The sequence below is a fragment of the Bos mutus genome, unplaced genomic scaffold, assembly GCF_027580195.1.
Source record: "Bos mutus isolate GX-2022 unplaced genomic scaffold, NWIPB_WYAK_1.1 CTG321, whole genome shotgun sequence".
Taxonomy (NCBI): Eukaryota; Metazoa; Chordata; class Mammalia; order Artiodactyla; family Bovidae; genus Bos; species Bos mutus.
In genome coordinates, this window is record NW_027219811.1 from 61,093 (window position 1) to 68,419 (window position 7,327).

General features: G+C 52.1%; 2 pseudogenes; both read right to left on the bottom strand.

The window, feature by feature from the left end:
• Positions 1–1,235: 1,235 nt before the first annotated feature.
• On the bottom strand, positions 1,236–1,355 carry LOC138986974 (5S ribosomal RNA; annotated as a pseudogene).
• Positions 1,356–6,959: 5,604 nt separating this feature from the next.
• On the bottom strand, positions 6,960–7,079 carry LOC138986975 (5S ribosomal RNA; annotated as a pseudogene).
• Positions 7,080–7,327: the final 248 nt, after the last annotated feature.

Below are 7,327 nucleotides of genomic sequence, written 5' to 3' on the forward strand. Positions count from 1 at the left end.
TACAAAGAGATCAAAAGTGCCGAGCCAAGTGACCCCTTGAGGCTTCCAAGAGCTTTTCTGTCTTTCACACACTAAGTAAATACTGAGCACCTACGATGAGCTAGGAGGCATGTAATAAGTTTCAGGGAATAGAAGGCGGAGAGAAGAAGACACAGAGTTCCTGCTTTCACTGAGACGACTCTAATGATACATCACAGGCAGATCCTTTGAGAACCTATAGAGGGGCCTCTTCCCTCACCACAAAACCTGGGTGTCAGGGAAGGCTTTCCAGAGGCACCATTTCGTTGAGGTCCATAGGTTGAACCTAGGTAAACCAGGGTTGAGATGCAGGAAGAATTTCAGGCAGGGAAAATAGCATCTTGGAAGGCTATGTGACCAGGGAAACTTAGGACATTCAAGAAACGAAAAATGCCCTATGGGATGGAAGCCAAAGAGTGCAGAGGGCATTCCAGGCAAAAGACATCAGAGAAGAACGTGAGGAGCAAGCCTGAAGGGAAGTGGTCGTATCTTCAATATGCTGGGAAAATACGAGAGCCGTTGGAGCAGGGAGGTGACAGCATTGCATCTGCATTTCCAAAAGGTCATCTTGCTCCACATCACTAATGATTGGAGAGGCTCAACTCCAAACTCCAAGGAGGGACCACTTCACATGAGTCCGATTGGGCCTCACTGCAATGTCTGTCAATAACCAGTGCTGGAGAAGATGTGGAGCAAAGGGAACTCTCCTCCACGGGGAGTAGGAATGGGCGTGGGTAGAGCCGGTATGGAAAAGAATATGGAGGTTCCCGAAGGAACTAAAAGTGGAAGTAGCGTATGGTTCAGCAGTCCGACTCCCAGGCATGGACACACCCACGGTATAAGTGAACAAGATAGATGCCCCGTTTGGGCACATCTATCTGTGCGTGCGTGCGCACATGCGCATGCGCGATGGCCTGCGAGGCAGGGGGTGGGGCGGGGCTGGGGCTCTGGCGGGAGTCCGTGCAAGCCCCGGGATTGCCTGAGGCAAGCCAAAGGAGCCCCAGATGGAGACGGGACTGCCGGTCGTCGGGTGTCCTGGAAGCCGAATGCGAATGCGGAGGGGCTCGCGGGCCGCGCGGAGGCAACCCAGGTCTGCAGCGGGAGTCGGGGCCCCGGCCAGCCGCTCCCCGCGGCCCGGGAGGGGCTGGGGCTGCGGGGGGGGATCCAAGAATCGGGATGCGCGGCGGGGGCTAAAGGACCTCTTCTGGTAGGCAAAAAGCCTCGAGCACCCGGGATTCCCAGGTGGTCTCCCATCCAAGATCCTAACCGGGCCCGACCCTGCTTAGCTTCCGAGATCAGACGAGATCGGGCGCCTTCAGGCTGATACGGCCTGAGACAGTGGCGCTTGGCTCGGGGCGCCCTAAGAGCCTTGCGCTTCGCCTCCCTTTCGCTCTGCCCTGCAGGTCGGGCCAACGGGCCGCACCTCTCGTCGCGGGGCGTGCTGTACTTGAGCCGCACGACCCGCGACCGGACTCCAGCCTGCTGACGCCGGCTCGCCCCCCCCGAACACCGCCAACACCAGACCAGCAAGCGCCTGGCCGGGCCCGGGGGCCCGAGGGGCTTCCAGGACCCCCCATTGACCGGGAGGGCGTGCGTGCATGCGTGCGCGCGGGGCCTGGGGGCTGGGCTGAGGGGTGCGGAGGTCTCGGCGCCCTCCCACCCGCGGCAACTCCAGACCCGGCCGCGCTGGCTGAACGGGGCCTCCCCCGGATCCCATTCGCTGCTCAGGCCCGCGCGGCCCCAGATGTGTCGGTCTTGGTGCCCGCCGCCTCCCAACCCCAGCGGCCCAGGGGCCTCTGAACCTCCTGCGGGCCTAGGCGCAGCGAAACTTGAGCGCCCAACTTGCCCGGCACCTGTCCGGTGCCCAAACCCAGCAGAAGCCAGGAGGCGCGGTCGACCGGGCGCCTCAGCCCCTCCCCCCTTCGCACTACCGAGGCCCCCTTTGACCCCACGCCAAGCCTTCGACCTTCCTGAGAGAGCAGACAGGCCACAGGCAGGCACACAGACAGACACACAGACACTGCGACGCACCCACGCCAAGGGAGACAGCTGGCCTGCGCAAGCTCCTCAGCCAGAGCCAGAGCGCCTGGGAGAGGCGGGGCCAGACGAAACGCAGGCGGCGGCTGGCTGTCAGGAGATACAGAGGCAGAAATACATGAAGATTCGAGACAGACTCCAAGACGGCAAGAGGAGAGACACACACACACACACACACACACACACACACACACACACACACACTTGAGTGTGGTCTTTGAAATACTTGTGTTCGTAGTTGCTGGGTTGAGCCCAACTTTATTATTTTTTTTTTAATTTTTCAGCACTTTATTTATTTATTTTTTTATTTGATAAATTTAATGCCTTTTATTGCCATACCTCATTTTACTGTGCTTTGCTTTAGTGAGCTTTATAGATACATTTTTTTTTTCCTTGTTAATTTTCTGTTTAGTTGATCTATCCATAAGTGTGAGTGGGGTATTAAAGTCTCCCACTATTATTGTGTTATTGTTAATTTCTCCTTTCATACTTGTTAGGATTTGTCTTACATACTGCGGTGCTCCCATGTTGAGTGGATATATATTTATAATTGTTATATCTTCTTCTTGGATTGATCCTTTGATCATTATGTAGTGACCTTCTTTGTCTCTTTTCACAGCCTTTGTTTTAAAGTCTAATTTATCTGATACGAGTATTGTGACTCCTGCTTTCTTTTGGTCCCAATTTGCATGGAAAATCTTTTTCCAGCCCTTCACTTTCAGTCTGTATGTGTCCCCTGTTTTGAGGTGGGTCTCTTGTAGACAACATATGTAGGGGTCTTGTTTTTGTATCCATTCAGCCAGTCTTTGTCTTTTGGTTGGGGCATTCAACCCATTTACGTTTAAGGTAATTACTAATAAGTATGATCCCGTTGCCATTTACTTTATTGTTTTAGGTTCGAGTTTATACACCATTTTTGTGTTTCCTGTCTAGAGAATATTCTTTAGTATTTGTTGGAGAGCTGGTTTGGTGGTGCAGAATTCTCTCAGCTTTTGCTTGTCTGAAAAGCTTTTGATTTCTCCTTCATACTTGAATGAGATCCTTGCTGGGTACAATAATCTGGGCTGTAGGTTATTTTCTTTCATCATTTTAAGTATGTCTTGCCATTCCCTCCTGGCTTGAAGAGTTTCTATTGAAAGATCAGCTGTTATCCTTATGGGAATTCCCTTGTGTGTTATTTGTTGTTTTTCCCTTGCTGCTTTTAATATTTGTTCTTTGTGTTTGATCTTTGTTAATTTGATTAATATGTGTCTTGGGGTGTTTCTCCTTGGGTTTATCCTGTTTGGGACTCTCTGGGTTTCTTGGACTTGGGTGATTATTTCTTCCCCATTTTAGGAAGTTTTCAACTATTATCTCCTCAAGTATTTTCTCATGGTCTTTCTTTTTGTCTTCTTCTTCTGAACCCCTATGATTCGAATGTTGTAGCGTTTAATATTGTCCTGGAGGTCTCTGAGATTGTCCTCATTTCTTTTAATTCGTTTTTCTTTTATCCTCTCTGATTCATTTATTTCTACCATTCTATCTTCTAATTCACTAATCCTATCTTCGCCTCTGTTATTCTACTATTTGTTGGCTCCAGAGTGTTTTTAATTTCATTTATTGCATTATTCATTATATATTGACTCTTTTTATTTCTTCTAGGTCCTTGTTAAACCTTTCTTGCATCTTCTCAATCCTTGTCTCCAGGCTATTTATCTGTGATTCCATTTTAATTTCAGGATTTTGGATCAATTTCACTATCATTATTTGGAATTCTTTATCAGGTAGATTTCCTATCTCTTCCTCTTTTGTTTGGTTTGGTGGGCATTTATCCTGTTCCTTTATCTGCTGGGTATTCCTCTGTCTCTTCATCTTGTTTAAATTGCTGAGTTTGGGAGTCCTTTCTGTATTCTGGCAGTTTGTGGAGTTCTCTTTACTGTGGCGTTTCCTCGCTGTGTGTGGGTATGTAGAGGTGGCTTGTCAAGGTTTCCTGGTTAGGGAAGCTTGTGTCGGTGTTCTGGTGGGTGGAGCTGTATTTCTTCTCTTTGTTCAGTCGCGCTATGGGGAGGGAGGGAGGGATGCTGCTAACAAATGACACTGGCGTGCGCTCGCAGTGCCTCAGCCACACTGGGTCTGCCCCCCGCTCACGGCGCGTGTAGCCTCCCTGCCCACACTGCTCAGGCTCTAGGTTGTTCCGCCGGGAACAATCCGAGGCTGGCCCTGGGTTGCATGCACCTCCCAGGTCCAAGCCGCTCAGGTTCAGGCACTCAGGTAGTCCTCAGAGGCGCAGACTCAGCTGGGGCTGCGTTTTGTGCTCTTCCCAGGTCCGAGCAGCTCAGGTGATGAGGTGTTTGGCGAGCGCCAATGCTGCGACTTATCGCCTCCCCGCCACTTGGTTATCTGGGTGTAAAACCGGCGCACCTTCTCAGGCAGATGTTGACCGTCCAGACCCCCAATAAGTTTTAGTTAGCAAAGAAGCCAGTTTTATAGATAATGTCTCTCTGGGGCTGCGATTGCCCCCTTCCGGCTCTGGCTGCCTGTCAGCGGAGGGGGAAGGTTTGCAGCCGGCTACCTCTGTTTAGTCCTTTGTTCCGTACGCGGGCTGGCGGTGTCTTAGGTTAGGGCTGGCTTTTCGCATGGTAGATATCCCACAGTCTGGTTTGCTAGCCCAAATTATTTCGCTCAGATAGCGCTCAGGGTATTCGGGCCAGATTCTTACTCTAAGCGATGCAGCCCGTGCCGCGCCTCCCTGCCCAGCCCCCGCTTGCTAATCACAAGGCAAGAGAGAAACCCCAGAATTGAAAAGCAATTGACGGTTTTGAAAGAAACATGTGCAGGTGAAGCTCTCTTCCTTTTTGAGAGATGGTTAAATGCAAAATCTTGATTCAACACATATGACTTTTGTGCACTTTCTTTCAAATCTCCATGACAAAACCCTAAGGCGTCCAGGAAGAAAGGAGTAGAGGGGCAGACAAAAAGAGCAACCTTTCCCCTTGGTGCCATCGCAACCAGCTGCTTAGTTCCTTCATCTCAAGGACTATCATCTGGGCTTCTCTGGTTTGTCTGATTCTTGTTTTGGGGACCGTTTCTCGTCACAAGGCTGTCAACAGTGGGGGTGGGGGTGTGTGTGTGTGGGGGGGAGCCCTTCTTTCCATTCCACATGAGACCCAGTGGACAATCCAGGCCCTGCCCACTGCATTGAGTGTGCAGCAACAATATCAACGGTAATGCCGGTGAACAACGCGTATTCCTGGAATCCACTCCGTTGGCTACTGACTGTGTGTGGTGGTGGTCTGGAACCTAGACCTGGAAGCTTTCTGGATGATTGCAAATGACACCAAAGTCTGAGGACGATGGAAGATCTTCACATTTCTGCAAGAGCCACACACCTCCAGAAGGAACCACAAGACTTGCCTGAAATGGTCAAGGTATAAGTCTTGGACTCAACGTTGGAAGGTCTCCACCTTTGCTATGGAAGTCAAACGATCTTTCTTTGAAATGAAAATGGAGCATACTGAACGTTCACATGCTTCTAGAGCATTTGAAAAGCCCTAACTTGTAGAAATCTGCTGTACGGTTCCTTGAAAGCAAGAACCTCTATGTATGGATATGTCTTCATGCCTTAGATTGTGCCTCGAATATAGTGTACACATCAACCCAGGAAAGGAAAGAATTGACTCGCCAAATATACAAAGAGATCAAAAGTGCCGAGCCAAGTGACCCCTTGAGGCTTCCAAGAGCTTTTCTGTCTTTCACACACTAAGTAAATACTGAGCAGCTACGATGAGCTAGGAGGCATGTAATAAGTTTCAGGGAATAGAAGGCGGAGAGAAGAAGACACAGAGTTCCTGCTTTCACTGAGACGACTCTAATGATACATCACAGGCAGATCCTTTGAGAACCTATAGAGGGGCCTCTTCCCTCACCACAAAACCTGGGTGTCAGGGAAGGCTTTCCAGAGGCACCATTTCGTTGAGGTCCATAGGTTGAACCTAGGTAAACCAGGGTTGAGTTGCAGGAAGAATTTCAGGCCGGGAAAATAGCATCTTGGAAGGCTATGTGACCAGGGAAACTTAGGACATTCAAGAAACGAAAAATGCCCTATGGGATGGAAGCCAAAGAGTGCAGAGGGCATTCCAGGCAAAAGACATCAGAGAAGAACGTGAGGAGCAAGCCTGAAGGGAAGTGGTCGTATCTTCAATATGCTGGGAAAATACGAGAGCCGTTGGAGCAGGGAGGTGACAGCATTGCATCTGCATTTCAAAAGGTCATCTTGCTCCACATCACTAATGATTGAGAGGCTCAACTCCAAACTCCAAAGAGGGACCACTTCACATGAGTCCGATTGGGCCTCACTGCAATGTCTGTCAATAACCAGTGCTGAGAAGATGTGGAGCAAAGGGAACTCTCCTCCACGGGAGTAGGAATGGGCGTGGGTAGAGCCGGTATGGAAAAGAATATGGAGGTTCCCGAAGGAACTAAAAGTGGAAGTAGCGTATGGTTCAGCAGTCCGACTCCCAGGCATGGACACACCCACGGTATAAGTGAACAAGATAGATGCCCCGTTTGGGCACATCTATCTCTGTGCAAGCGTCTTGCACATGCGCATCTTGATGATGGCCTGCGAGGCAGGGGGTGGGGCGGGGCTGGGGCTCTGGCGGGAGTCCGTGCAAGCCCCGGGATTGCCTGAGGCAAGCCAAAGGAGCCCCAGATGGAGACGGGACTGCCGGTCGTCGGGTGTCCTGGAAGCCGAATGCGAATGCGGAGGGGCTCGCGGGCCGCGCGGAGGCAACCCAGGTCTGCAGCGGGAGTCGGGGCCCCGGCCAGCCGCTCCCCGCGGCCCGGGAGGGGCTGGGGCTGCGGGGGGGGGATCCAAGAATCGGGATGCGCGGCGGGGGCTAAAGGACCTCTTCTGGTAGGCAAAAAGCCTCGAGCACCCGGGATTCCCAGGTGGTCTCCCATCCAAGATCCTAACCGGGCCCGACCCTGCTTAGCTTCCGAGATCAGACGAGATCGGGCGCCTTCAGGCTGATACGGCCTGAGACAGTGGCGCTTGGCTCGGGGCGCCCTAAGAGCCTTGCGCCGCCTCCCCTTTCGCTCTGCCCTGCAGGTCGGGCCAACGGGCCGCACCTCTCGTCGGGGGGCGTGCTGTACTTGAGCCGCACGACCCGCGACCGGACTCCAGCCTGCTGACGCCGGCCCGCCCCCCCGAACACCGCCAACACCAGACCAGCAAGCGCCTGGCCGGGCCCGGGGGCCCGAGGGGCTTCCAGGACCCCCCATTGACCGGGAG